This window comes from Cuculus canorus, chromosome 4 (genome assembly GCF_017976375.1).
Source record: "Cuculus canorus isolate bCucCan1 chromosome 4, bCucCan1.pri, whole genome shotgun sequence".
Classification (NCBI taxonomy): Eukaryota; Metazoa; Chordata; class Aves; order Cuculiformes; family Cuculidae; genus Cuculus; species Cuculus canorus.
Genome location: NC_071404.1, coordinates 19,067,828 through 19,082,220, shown reverse-complemented (window position 1 = coordinate 19,082,220; position 14,393 = coordinate 19,067,828). Strand labels below are relative to the sequence as shown.

The window sequence follows — 14,393 nt, the reverse complement described above, 5'->3', positions numbered from 1 at the left end:
TCCCTCCCTCATCAAAGACCATGTTAAATAAGAGGGAATGATTAGTTTGCCTTGTGGGGAAAGGGCCCACCCCTCTTTATTAGATGACCCTTCCAGCTCTATGATAAGCGTCTGATTATCTGATCTTCCTTGGTATGTTCTGGCTTACCTTCTAGGGAGATTAGCCCATCAAGGATCAAAGCCCCTTCTGTATTTACCTCACTTTGGCTCCCAGTTTTGCCTCGCTATCGGCCAGCTCATCTCCTCTTTCCAATTTCGAATTCACTTTCTGGTGTGCCTTGATGTGCATGATTGTCGTTTTCTCAGGTAGCTGGACTGCTTCCAGCAGTCTCAGGATCCCTTTGCATGCTTGATGTTTTGTCTTTTATCGCTTAAGATATAGCTGCTCCCATCCATGTACCAGCTCTCCGCGTCTTCCGTGGGACTGTCTTTCAGTTCCGAATGCCTCGAGTATGTGGCCTCTATGATCTCTAAGCAGTCCTGGTGCACTTGTTCTCCTGTATTTCCACTGAGAAAAGAAGCTGAGTTGATGATGTTAATAACCACAATTCCCACATCATCATGTTCCACCATTGGAACCATTCCCAACCCCCCGTCTGCTTTTGCTCAACTACCATAGATCTTTTCTGGAACTTAAACTTATTACTTACTGTCTATTACCCAACAAACATTTAAATATTCTTTTTTCTTTTTGTGACAACCTCGTACAGAGTAAGGAGTGTGATATAGTTTCCCTTCAGTCTTATCCTCCTTAGACAAAAAAATCTGCATTTTCAAGTTGTTAAAGTCCTTATACTCATCTGTGAACTCACTTCTACAGTTTAGTGTCCTTGAAAAACTGTTGACTTACACTGACATAAACCCATATCTGAAGCTTTACTAATTTTGCCAAGTCATTCTTTCTTTGGGGAGTACTTTGCACTTGTCTTGACTGACTTGTATTGTTAAGGGTTCAAAATTATTTTTCCTGATTTCCAAATCCCTTTGAATGCTAATCCTGTCTCCAGTGTGTTTCCACTTCTTCTCCAATAGTTGCTAGAACAGTTATTTTAATTTTATTGTCTGAGCATTTATTTAATGTAACCCACTGCTCTTGGATGTGATCATCTGGAGTAGATATTAGTTTTGGACAAAAAAAAACTTGTAATCATTGCAAGATCAGCTGTTTATGCTCGATAGTTCTGTGTTCTTCCTTCCTTTTGATATAATCAGTAAACTCAGCTCAAAATATTTGCAAGATTAATGACTTTATATGAATATTTGGCTTTTTTTTGCAGTTTTGCTTCATCAAAACCCTTCAATTGAAGTACTGCAACGAAAATGCATATTGTTTGTCCTATAAGTTATATAAAATGATTTTCAAAAAAATCATTCTGATTAGCATATTTTAACAACTAAAGTAAAATTTCTATTATGAAATTCTGGGGTTTATGCGTCTTGGATTGTGCTTTTTACTCTCTTTTTTATCCCCTACTCTAAAGTGCTATAATACAGATCCAGTTCTGTATTACAACAGCAACCTAATCCAAACTAGCATACCCTTCACGACTTTATTGTTACTACAGTGATTTATATCTGCCTTTAACATCTTTTTGTGCAAGTTCTAATTGTTATAATTCAACTTATTTGTGTTACATGGCCAATAATATGCAATAGTGATACCCAAGAAATATTTAATCCATTAAATTAGTGACCATGTCTCAGTTTCCATGAATGTGCATGCATAATAGGATGTGATAATCAATCAGAAAAAAGGTCACTTCTTTGTGCTCTTCCATATAGTTTCTGTCTACATAATTCAATGTTAGGAATGAAGTCAAATCTACCTGTACTTAGTGAATATATTGCTTGATGGAAAATGACACAATTTCATCTGACATCAGTATTATAAATTTATGATTGCTGATGAATCATTGTTCCTCAATATTATACATTTTAATCAAATGTTCCCTGAGGCACATGCTCATTTCAGTGATTAGTGTGAATTTTATTGGAGTACAGAAAGAAATGTAATGGAAAATAGTAATCTGAAAGGCAAAACTTTTTTATAGAGTTCGAAGACTATTAGAGTTCCATTTTGAAATTTTAAATGAAATCATTTAGGCTAATTTGATATGCTGTTTGTGAAAAGGAGCTATGTTTTAGGTAGTCACAGAAAATCTTCTAAGAGTACATGGGCCTTTCAAATTTAAACAGTCAAGTGCTTCAAACTTATGCATATAGCATAAAAATATATTGCATTTTTTAGTTTACTTGCTTTTGGCTGTAAAAATGTGTAAAAAAGGTAAAACCTTTTATTGAGGTGTTTCTTATTTTGCACATAAGTGCTAATGAACAAAATACAACTGCAGGCAGTTTTGAGTATTGGACTACTGCTTTCCTAAGAAAGTGGTTAGATTGGAAATTTCTCTGTCATTACAGGACAGTGTACATTCCAAGTAGCCAGCAATAAAGGGGGAGGAGGATGGCCTTTCAGATACTGCAACAAATCTGTCCCTGGATTTGAGATCTGGAAAGAAATAACAACTCTAGTAGCTACTCTACTATACTATTTATGTTCATTCTGCTATGCTATGAATGTTTCTTTTATTAGAACTGATAGAATTTCTTACAACAGATCCTCTTTTTAATAATTGAAATACAGTAAAGAACACTTAAATAAGACCAGAATTTCTAGTGGTGAATTTCAGTGGCTTTCTGTAGAAATATGGGCAGATAAAGAGTAAGGCTCATGAACTCGATCATGAACAGCTTAGAAAATGAAATTTCTAACTAGCCTGAGTTTCCAGAATAATTTTCTTGATGACTTTTCATTCTTAAGTCAAAGGGAAAGTGAGATCTCATCATCAACTTGTAGCTTAATCTTGAAAGGCAATGTGCGTTCTGCTCCCCAGTCCAGCAAAACCTGTATGCTTTCAAGGCTTTGCTGTCTCACCATCCCAGTAAATTAACAGTCCTTAAAGTCTTACTTTGCTCAGACTTTGTAATATGTTTTTGTAATTATAAATAATTCATAGTTGTATCATTCAACATATTAGCTGTGAGAACATAATTGTACTTGCAATTATACACATTGTAAACTTCTGACTTTAGCGGGGATTGACACTAGCTATTTCTGTCTTGCATAAGATTTCATTTATAAAAATCAAGGATTGGTTTACTTCTCGAGGGAGAAATTATGATCACATTCTCTGCATTCTTGACATCATTTTACCTAAGTTTCTCATGAAAGATCTGGCTAATAATTCAGCATAGCTTTTAGCCTGTAATGTCACATCTTCTTTGACTTTTTAAATATCATTAGATCTCTAGTTCCATTTCATCTGCAGAAACATTCCTCAGTTAAATAATTCTAGTGTACAAAATTATGAGCATCCTCATAAGGTTTAATTCAGAACTGATTTTATTCATTCAAGCCATTTTCACTTTCATTGAAGGCACAAGAGTGCTGCTCCTTTGCTTTCTGTCTTGATTAGACCCAGTTCTGTCCAAATCTGAACTTTTGGAAAAGATTTATCCTGAAGAGTTCTAAAACAGTCCAGCTGTTTTGATTAAGTAGTCTCACAAAAAAGCTAGAGAAGAATACTGGGCGATGTTTGTGTAGAATTTCAATGTGCTCTGCAGGACCCTAATGCTAAAGAGAAACTCTAAACTTTGGTTTCTCCTTCTTTCATATCTCGAGTAACTGCAGAATTCTTTTATACATTCTCTTAATTTCTTTTGTTATTGTTATGAATTCACTTAGTGGATTTAATATGTTAAAGACAGTTTAGGAGGGGTTTTGATAAAAGTTGTACAGTATCTTGTTTGGTAACTTCATTGTCTGAAGAAATGAGATGAAAACATCTATGAGATATGTTAGTCCCACAAATTTTTGTAAGGAATGCTTAACCTTAATAATAAATAAAGTTTGGACAAAGCCTGTGATGACTAATTCTCTAGGTCAATAGTCTTAATAATATTTTGAAGAATATAATAAAAATCACATGTAGAAAAGTAACATTCCAACTTAGAAATACTACAGGAATGAAGATTTGCCTGCAAAATATATTTTCCTTTCTTTATTATGTCTTCCCTGCAAAGATAAAATTCTTTTGAACAGAGTGGTTTCAAACAATGCTTGACTCAGAACTGAAGAGCAATTAGGAATGGATTTTCTGTGTATAAATGTAAACAATTGTTTATGTTGGTGCATGTATTTTCTGTCTGCTAATGATGCATATTTATTTTAATTTCATCAGATAGTTATCCGGCCTGACAAAAGAAACTGTACCAACCCTGACATTAGTAGGGCCCTAAAGGCTTAATCACTTCCAGCCACAGCTTTGCCAGCAGGAGTGGTTATTATCCAGTGCTTTCTCACAGCCATTTGTCACTCTGGGGTGATTATTGTCCTCCCAGATCTATTAGCTCAGTATCAAAAATAAACCACATTCATGTAAACAATTTCAATGCTATTTTGCTAACATGTCTAAAGAAAGATAGATAGATAGATAGATAGATAGACAGACAGACAGACAGACAGACAGATATATAGATATATGTTGAGGAATGAGATTTTATTTCTTAATTAACTGCCATAACAGCTGTGTCACTGATTGCTCGAGGAAAGAAAGAAAAATGGTAGATGTTAATTTGGAGTATATCACACCTTGAAAAATATTCAAGTTTGATCTCAAAAACTCATTAAGCTATAAAGTAATAAAGTGCTGTATTAAAATGGTTATTGATTCTGAAACATGTATCAATGGGTGATCAGGCTTCTTTTCTCAATACTATTTATCCTGTTCCACCCCAGTTTTTAAAAATTTATTTAGCTACCAATTATATGAAGTTGTTCAATATTACTGCTATAGACATAAAGAATTGCAGGTTTCAGTTACAAAGACTAAAGAGTATAAAGGGCTTCTGAAAATCAGTAATTATAAATAGGAGTGACACTTCGGAAAAAAAAAATCTTGTTAAATTGCTCAAGCAAAAGTCATAGCAAATGCCTACATTTTTTTTTTTTCATTAGCTAGCGCTAATAGATCTATCATTGATTATTTATTCTAAACAGTTTCCAAGAAGATTGGAAAAGATGTTTTATTAGGTATCTTTTTCTCTCAACCAGTCCAAGCTCTTTCATTAGGAGAAGGTATCTCAAGAGAAATTCTTACCAATGGTTCAGTTACTGAGCCTCAGTAATTTCCTGAAACTTCAGGACGCAGACTTCTTTTACAGGTAATTGCAGATAGAATGATCCAAGCCTGCCTTTGTCACTGTCTAGTGGAGTGCAGCCACTCAAATGCATTTAACAGTCCAGAGTGCCTGTTCCTCCAAATAAGTTTTCCCTAAGCCTAAGTGATTTGGAAGAAAAATGAAAGAGAGTGCTACTCTGCTTTTCTGAGCTGGCTAAGAAGCTTGCTTGTGACATAGGTCAGCAAAACAGGCCTTTTCTGGGAGATTTCTGTCCTACTCACAGGATGAGGCTTTCACGCAAACTTTCCTTGTGTAAGACATTGTGTTTAGAGTAGCAGCATCAATTTAAAAATTGTACTCATATATAAAAAGTGCAGTTTGTTTTGCTGAAATATTTATACTGGTTTAGTATGTTTGTTCTGTGGTTTTTATTACTATTCTTTTTCTTATATCTGAAGACACTAGAACGAGTAGGGAGAGTTTATTTCTTAATAAGAGAAAGTACGTGTAAGTCACAAAAATTATCATTAGAAACTCTTCAGAAATAATTTACAAAACAATTACTGCTCCTTGTCAAACAAATCTAATTTCTGTCAGAGTCCCCAGGACCCTAGTTCTATAGGTCACCAGCATCGCTTTGTTCAGTATCTCCTAGCAGACCTTTTTAATGCCCATTTTAATATTATCATCATCATTATTACTGCTATTATTATTATTTCAAAAGAAATAGTTCTTTTCTTTAAAAGTAAATAAAGCCAGCCAGATAGAAAAGCTGTTCTGTTGCAGCCTGTTACAGAAAGATACGGAAACTTTTGCAAAAATGCCATATATTAAGACACAGCTACTGTCTGAATCGGGGGCACTCTTCCATACTAATGGCAAGGAATTCTGATTAATTTTGGCTTTCTCTTTTAAATTTGTACCGTCTGTAAATAAAATTAGATTAATTGAATGTGCATGGTCTTTGTAGAAGGAATTAAAGTTGGACCATTCCCTTGTTACTACTTCTTTTGGTCACAGAGTTGCTATCATTACGCTTTCATTCCTATTAGATAAAGTGAAAGTTACTCCTCCTGTATAGCAGTGCCCTGTATTAAAAATTATGAGATATATATGATTTTGTCAATACATGTCCAAGAATAGAAATGAAAAATATTTACATATTTTTCCACTCTTATTATCCTCTCACTCTTTTTTTTTTCACTGAATTATCTTATTGCTCTAATTCTGCTTCCCAGTCCTTAACAACTGACACTTGCTTTAGTGTTTGCCTTCTAAAGCAGTCTCTGCACCTTTTTACAAACTACTTACTCTATCCATAGCACAGTTCCTGTGCTGTGGTTTGCCAAACAATTGCTTTCTCTTCTGGCTCATTTCTAAACACCACATCTCATTCATTTCACTTCATTTATTCGTATCAATAATATCAATATGTTATTTTATTGTTTTATATGTTGGATCACAAAGTGAAAAAGCTGGAGAACCTCTGTATTACTGATTTTGCTTTGGATTGTTATGTATTTCCTTACGTGTTTCTTTAGTTACTGAACTTTTACACAAGAGTTGGTATTCACATATTCTGTGCTCTATAGTTATAGTAATTTTAGTTTGATGACTGTCTATCAGTACAGAACACCAAAGCAAACAGCTTATAATCATGTATTAATCGTCTTGAATTTGGTTTTTTTTCAAAAGAATTTGTTCCATTGAGTTAAAATAACAACATATTCTATGTAAAACAAGACCTACAGTGAAATATTTATAATATTCATATATTTATTTGAGTTAAATTCCACAAGCAAAAAGGAGTGCAAGTTGAACAGCTTTCTGTTACTCATGTCTTGCTTTCACAGTTTCAAACAATAATGAAGAGTTTTTTTCCACCTAGCTATAAGTAACCTTCTTAGAAATAAATTACTTTTTTTCTATGCATAAACAGCTAAGGGGCATAATAAGAAACAGAGCACTAATTCTCTTGTTTGGATTTACTCTAGACCAGAAGAATTGAGTGCTTTATTTAAACATAAAGTGAGAATTACACGCCAAGAACTGTATAAATTTTATTTACTTCTTTGTAAGAAATTACTACAGATTTACGTATCTACTTACGGATTTTAGTATGACATAGATATTCTTAACAGAATTTATTTAACTTCATATATTTATCCATATATGAGTATATCTCTATCTGTTCACCTGATTTTAAACTGAGCAATAAAAAACATTTACTTTTGTAGATAATGTTTTGGTGGATTACCCTCCTGTCTCTAATATCTAATGTTAGACAGCTGTGCTATTTGGGTTTGTGCATGTATGTGTAAGAATCTATAATGAGTTTTGTTGTTTCTCTGCTTTATTTTGTCTGTGTTATTTATGTTGTCTAGGAGTTATTGCCCAGTCTCTATATTTTGCACTTCATAGAGTTAACAGTGTCTTTTAGTCTGAAGTTGCATGTTGTAAGCACTCTGAAGAAACAATGATAAATTACTACTTTTTTTTGGACATGGGAAACAAGGAGTTTGAAGACTTCCTGAGGAACAAAAAGGGAATTTCAGTTTATCCTTGGCAACAGTTTCCAGCTGTGGCCAAGATGGCTGAGATCTGTGTGTGAATGGGCTATTGGGAGAGGAGAGATTAGCATGAGGACAATTGCCAATCTATAATAATAAAAAAATCCAAATTATTTTATTTTATTGCATTCAGCGGTGGAAGCGGTCTTCAAAATAAAACTGAAAAGTACCCTGAAACTATCAAAGCCTTCTGTAAAAGAAAATAGCAATTGAATTTGCTTGATTTTAAGCATGCTGAAAAGCAGCACCCAGTAGGACAGTTTAGTGTAGTATGGTAAGACCATGGTTTGTCAGGATCCCTGTGGAATCTCTCTGAACTGAACAGGTTTGCCCTGGCAAGAGCTCCCAAATAAATAACCCTTGCTCTAATGGGACTTTGCAAATATTTTTTTTTTTTTAATTAGTTTTAGGACCTTTGGGACATGGCATTTCTCTACTGGAAGTTTGTTTCTTGTCAGTTCATGTATGCTAGCAGTACAATACCCAGTGGTCTTCCTACCTACTCTCTGTCTCCCACATTTATTTGGATATAAACTGATGTTTCTTTCGTTGCACTTTTGTGTACAAGCTGGTACACTATCACATGTGGTTAATTTACTCTGTTTTAGCTGAATATTTTGAGCACTAACTGAAATATAATTCAGTAATAGAGGATCAAATTGACTCGGGGATTTTAAGTACAGCAGTTAAGTTACAACTGATTTATGTGACAATCTCTCAAAAGTCAGATTTATTTCTTCTGACTGACATTAAGTAAGCAGGAGAAAAATGAGATACAGCATCCTTTTCAACAAATTATGACTTTTTTTGGAAAGAACTGACTCAAAGCATGAGGATTAGGACCATGAAAGCTGCAGTCCCAGCGCATGTTCTTGCTTCACAGTTGAAAGATCGATCAGGCTCAATGTGAGAGTTCACACCATGTAGCTCATGACAGAGCACTGCAAAGATTCTTTGGTTGGAGTTCATCAGCTGCCACTAATCTTTCCTTCATTGTTAACAGCTATAAATTGGAGAGGGGCAGATTTAGACGAGACGTAAGGAGGAAATTCTTCATCATGAGGGTAGTGAGGCACTGGAACAGGTTGTCCAGGGAAGTTGTGGCTGCCCCATCCCTGGAGGTGTTCAATGCCAGGCTGGATGGGGCCTTGGGCAGCCTGATCCAGTGGAAGGTGTCCCTGCCCATGGCAGGGGGGTTGGAACTGGATGATCTTTGAGGTTTCTTCCAACTCAAACCATTCTATGATTCTTTCTAGTAATCGTTTTGAGTTTTTTAAAATACTTCATTGTTTAGCAACATTATTTATGAGATTATTGGCTAAGGATCAGAATCAGCTTGGGTTTATAGCAGTGGGTATTGTGTGAACATAAATTAATATCTTTGTCCTCCCGCACATAGTAGGACATAAGAGACCAGTAGATAGATGAGAAGCCACTGATAAAAGCAGGAATAAAAGAGTGATAAAATACAAAGCGATGCATTCTTTAAACACCTTTACTCATGCCATTCAGAGATCTCTATATTTCTGTGTAATAATTCAATCTAGTTGTGGCTCAGTGCACAAACAGAAGAGTTTAAAGGGATGGCTAAAGACAACCATGGCCCAGTTCTTATTTCCTTGGGCATGCAGTGATAGGAGTAGTAAGAGTTAAAGTCTTAGCTAGAAATTCAGATAACTGGGTGATGAAAAACTGAGATTACAAAGGCAGCAAAGACATCAACCTTATATTAAAGTAACTAGTCTTAATTAATTATATATAGGTAGATTGTGGAGAATTTTCACAAGGCGAGAATGTAATATTGCTACTGGAAAAGGGACATGATGAGGGAAGTCAGAGAGACAGCTTTATCCACACTACAGAGTAGCAAACAGTAATTTCTGACCGGGTGATACATTTATGTCAGGGCCAAAAAATTATCTTAGTAGCAAATTTTGCACAGACTGTAAGAAATCCTCCCTAAAACTAGGAATGTAATAAATGCATAACAAGTGAGAACTGTTATATGGAAGTTATAAGGAGAAATGGAAGCTGCAGGCAGAAGAGAAGAAATTGAACACTAGTAATTGAGAAACACTGCAACCACAGAAAATTTCACCAAACTGCTTGTAAAGAGACACAGCCAGTATGACCTTTCCTAAGCTGAGTGTCCTTCCTGAATATGAAATAAAGCATTCTTGAGGGAAATAAAGATTTTCTTTAGCCCAGAGTTTGTATTTGTTGCTTGTTTCTTTATGAGAAGCTTTCATTCAATTAAAGCTATACAATCTTGTTTGAATCAAAGCCCAATGAAAAAAAACATTTCTTTTATCTCTTTCGATTCCTACTTACACACTGGGTGATAAATCTGTTGTAAAATGTTACATTCAAAAGGTGCTAGCTGTTAAGATCTGTAGTTCAGTATTTTTATTTCAATTCTAAAATTCCTTAGAGCAATACTGAATTAGGAATTTCATTAAGAATAACGTATAACTATTTTATTGCTCAGGATAGTAAAAGAGCCTGATTTAAAACTTCTGTATTGGGCAGATTTTTTTAAATTTTTTCCCCTCTTTTTCGAGTATTATTTCCCTTTTTACTGGTCTCTCCTCTAACTTAAAAACCTCTCCCTCTTAATCTGTCTCCTTCCTAGATCCCCACAAGATAACTAACTTTCTGTTGGTGCAATTTATTGTGTGATCATTTGTATATATTGCAATTGGTTAAAAAAATCTATACTCATAAACAATAGAAAGGGGGGAAATGAAGGAAACTATATAGTTCCGATTAGTAATCAAACAAATCTGGTTCACTGTGCATTCTCTCATATGTTCATACAGTCCACTTCAAGTGAGATATTTCTAAAGAAAGCAGGTGGTCTGGTATACGTATGTTTCCTGTCATAGGGGACCAGTTTAATTTTTACCGTGACTCTGTGTGGAAGTATATGAAGTGATTTTGAATGAGTGAAGTAGCATTGAAAATCTAGTACATTTTCAAGCTTTACACTGAAGAAACTCTCTGCAGTTTTCAGTGTTTATGTTCCTGAATGTTTGTATTAAACACTTGCACAGAAGCTGTTCATAACACAGGCAGTTTATCAGGTTGAAAAACTGTCTATATGCCGTGGGACGGTGTGAATGATTTAATGAAGATCGTGAAAACAAAAGCATGGCCATTTCTCTCTTTTATATATTTTGTACTTTGACAATTCTTTACTCTTATTTCTTTTCTCCTGTGATATTAGCTTTCTCCTTTCTCCTTCCATCTTTTTCCATTTGCCAATGGCACATATGCCCAACTGCAGTTACTCATTTCGAGGAGGTGACTTGTTCTTTGTCCTACATTTTCAGTCCATGTTTGAGTACTATTGGCCTCCAGACTTCCCAACTGACCTCTAATTTAGTGGCACATAAGTGTGGCTACAAACTCCTAATCTGTCTGCCACTGGGAGGCTGATTTGAAACAGTATGTACAAGTTAATTTAAAATGAAGGAAAACAAACTGACTTCTGAATTATTGATTCAAGGTAGTCCCTAAAATGCTAACATCCATTTTTTCAGATCGATACATTCATGCCTTCTCCTTGTAGCAGGCTCAATGTGGTTTATAGAGCTTTAGTAGTCTGTGAAGCTGATAAGTATATTTTGCAATGAAAAACAGAAATTTAGGGGCAATAGAGGAAGAATCACTAAAAATACATATGTACGGACAAGTGAGATTGGCAATAATCTTTTCCTGGATGGGCAAAAAATGCATGATGTGTTGAGTAGCCTGTTGAGTAGCCTATTGACAACTCACACAATTCCTTAGCAGGTGTTTCCAAAGAACCTAGGATAAAACTTATAAATATTTATGTTGTACATGATTTTATTTCATCCCCAGGCTCACCACACAGAAGGAACACGTACTCTGATTTGGGTCTCCTCCATAAGTCCTGAACTGTGAATAAGAAATCTGCACTTCGTTTTGATTCTCTTGCCTCTCCTTCTGTGCTGAACCATTAACGGTTTAGTGGTGGTACCAGCCCTTAAGACTCTAGGAGAAATTCCATCATACATCTGAAATTGAGTACAAACCATTATGCCAAGAAAACCCTTCATGCATTTCTTTTTTTTTTCTTTTGGTTTTCAGAATGCTTGTCAGTTCCTATGAAAATTTTAGGTTTTAGATCTGTCCAGCTTGGCTTTCACATTTTATACTAACTGTTTTCTTAAAAGATCATATTCTGCACTAATACAATAGGCATTTTTCTCATTTTCATGGAAAGATTTAAAATCCTGTTGGTGAAAAAAATCCAAATTCCAACACTACTGGGAGCTTAGTTGTACTGCCAAGGCATTGGACATGGCCAGTGAATTGTAAACACTGCTGAGACAAAAATGGAGTGAGACGTGAACAGTAGATGCTGATCTACTGTCTTTGCAAAATAAAGGAGGGAGACTTTGAGAAAGAAAGAGTGTGAAAAAAAAATTTTAAAAAGACAACATGGAGGAAAAAAAGTGGGAAAAATGAGGTAGTTTTACAGGTGACTTTTCTCTTTCACTGACAGTGAAGGAAGGATTTGTTGGGAGAATGGTTTTTGAACTTCCCATTATAGGGAATAGGACTATTACCTGCCCTAAAAGCTTTTTTTAAGTACTCAGATAACAGTGCCTTAAACATTGGCATTTATCACCCAAATCCCATTATAGAAAGGCAGCAATGAGGCAGGAGGCAAGGCAGAAGAGTGCTTCTCTGAATAGAGGGCATTTGATACAGGAAGGAATTGTGGGCAAGGGTAGCTGCAGCACAGTCCGTCTTGTGCACTTAGTGTGGATGTGAGACAGATTATCTGATCCATCTGCTGCACTAGCAAAAAGTGGCCTGCGTGCCCTTGCTTTCATGCTGGCTACAAAGAATTTGCAAAAAAACCAATCACACTTAGAAAGAGAGAACTCAAAACTCCTGTGAAAATCCCTTGTCTTGATAGTCTTTCCTGAGGTAGTCCCACTTGTCTCTGAAACAACAGAGCACTATGTAACATGTACTGTCTTTCTAAAGCAGGGATCGTACATCTGAAAAAAAGTAAATATATAAAGAGTCTAAGTATAGGGGTATATGATTAGAAATACATTTATAAATCACTTACAATTACAAATAATAATTTTAATATTTGAATGCATACTTTTTTCTTTTTTTTCAATTCTTTATGAATATATTTATTTTTTATTTAATGAGGAAGAATTTTTGTCCTTTGTATATTTTTTTTGTAAATGTGTAAGATCTACATCAGCCTGTCAATACTGTGAAATTGCAATGATTATGTCACACACATAACCATGATCTTTTGGTCAAATACGATTTTTAAAAGTAGCAATTCAGAAAACAATTGTACTGACCACGTATATGTATGGTACTCCACGCATTAAACTCTTATTAATGCAATTGTAGAGTTACAGTTCTGTAGTTTAAATATCTGTAAATCAAAGATCTGAGCATTTGGTGCCTTTACCAGTTGCAGCTACAGATAAATCATGCTAAATAGAAATCCTTCCTAAAGATATCTAGTACACTCAATATCTATATGCAGTACATCATTACCTAGATATAAGAACACATAAGCCATGCTCCAGTTAGAGCGTTTTATGAAGCGTGAGTACCTCTTGGGAAAATTGCCCACAATTCCTGGTGGTGTGGTACAGAAATGAGTTCTGGGACACTCCCACAGTGAATTCAGGCAAAAAGTGTGTCTCACAGTTTATTTTTCCTTGCAGAGCAATGAATTATCAAATCCAAGAGCAAGCAGCACTAGTTATCTAACCTGAATTTGAAGAACCTTCACACATAGCCCAGAGGAGTTTGTGGCTGACTGGGTAGAGATAACACCTATTAAATCTCCAGTCAACCAATTATTAAAAACAGCATCAAGCAGAGTTTGCAAAATTCGGCTGCTTCTGAATATCTCTTTGCAGGCTAAGGGTTTCTGTAATGTTATTCTAGAAGACTGAAAGAAGCAACATCAGTCCATCATTATCAGTCTTTGGTGCTTCAGGGCTCTTCATCTTTTCATGAACAGCCATTTTGAAGACTAGTAATACAATAAGAATCTCTTACTATATAATAAATAAATTTTAATCTAGCTTAGATTAACTAACCTCTTAATGGCCACAGCTTTTTCTTCAGCTTCCTTCAAACTGGGAAAATAGCTACAGAATTGACAATAATTATTACAATATTTCATCTTAATTTTCCTTTCAGTATTTCAGTGTGTAGTAAACACTGACTCAGCATAGGCTCAGTGTGCAACATGTTTTCTCTGTATGCAATAGTCCTTTACTCATGAAAAATCACATTGAAAGCTGTAGTACTGATTGGGAGTTTATGACAGTGGACTGCAATTGCTGCAGAATAAAATGACTGTAGGCACTGGGAGCAGAAATCTTCCATGTCGCTTCCTTATACCGTGAGAAGATAAACAAGTTCCCTGACCTGTGCTCTGATCTTGGTGCCAGCATTTTAAATTAGCTGCCAGAAGTGACTACAAAAATTATACTGTCCTCCAAAGTTACTTCTCTGATATTGTTTTTTCCATATATTTCATTTTATTTTTGACCTTGATCACTGCAATGACCATATGGTTTGCATTGAAGTCTGTGAGATTTTGTGTGAGCATAAACATAG

The 14,393-nt window shown here is 35.1% G+C and overlaps 1 protein-coding gene across 15 annotated transcripts in view; it reads left to right on the top strand.

Annotated features, from left to right (window-relative positions):
• The window catches only part of KCNIP4 (potassium voltage-gated channel interacting protein 4), a 422,577-nt gene that overhangs the window by 354,384 nt on the left and 53,800 nt on the right, over positions 1-14,393 (top strand). The window lies entirely within an intron of this gene.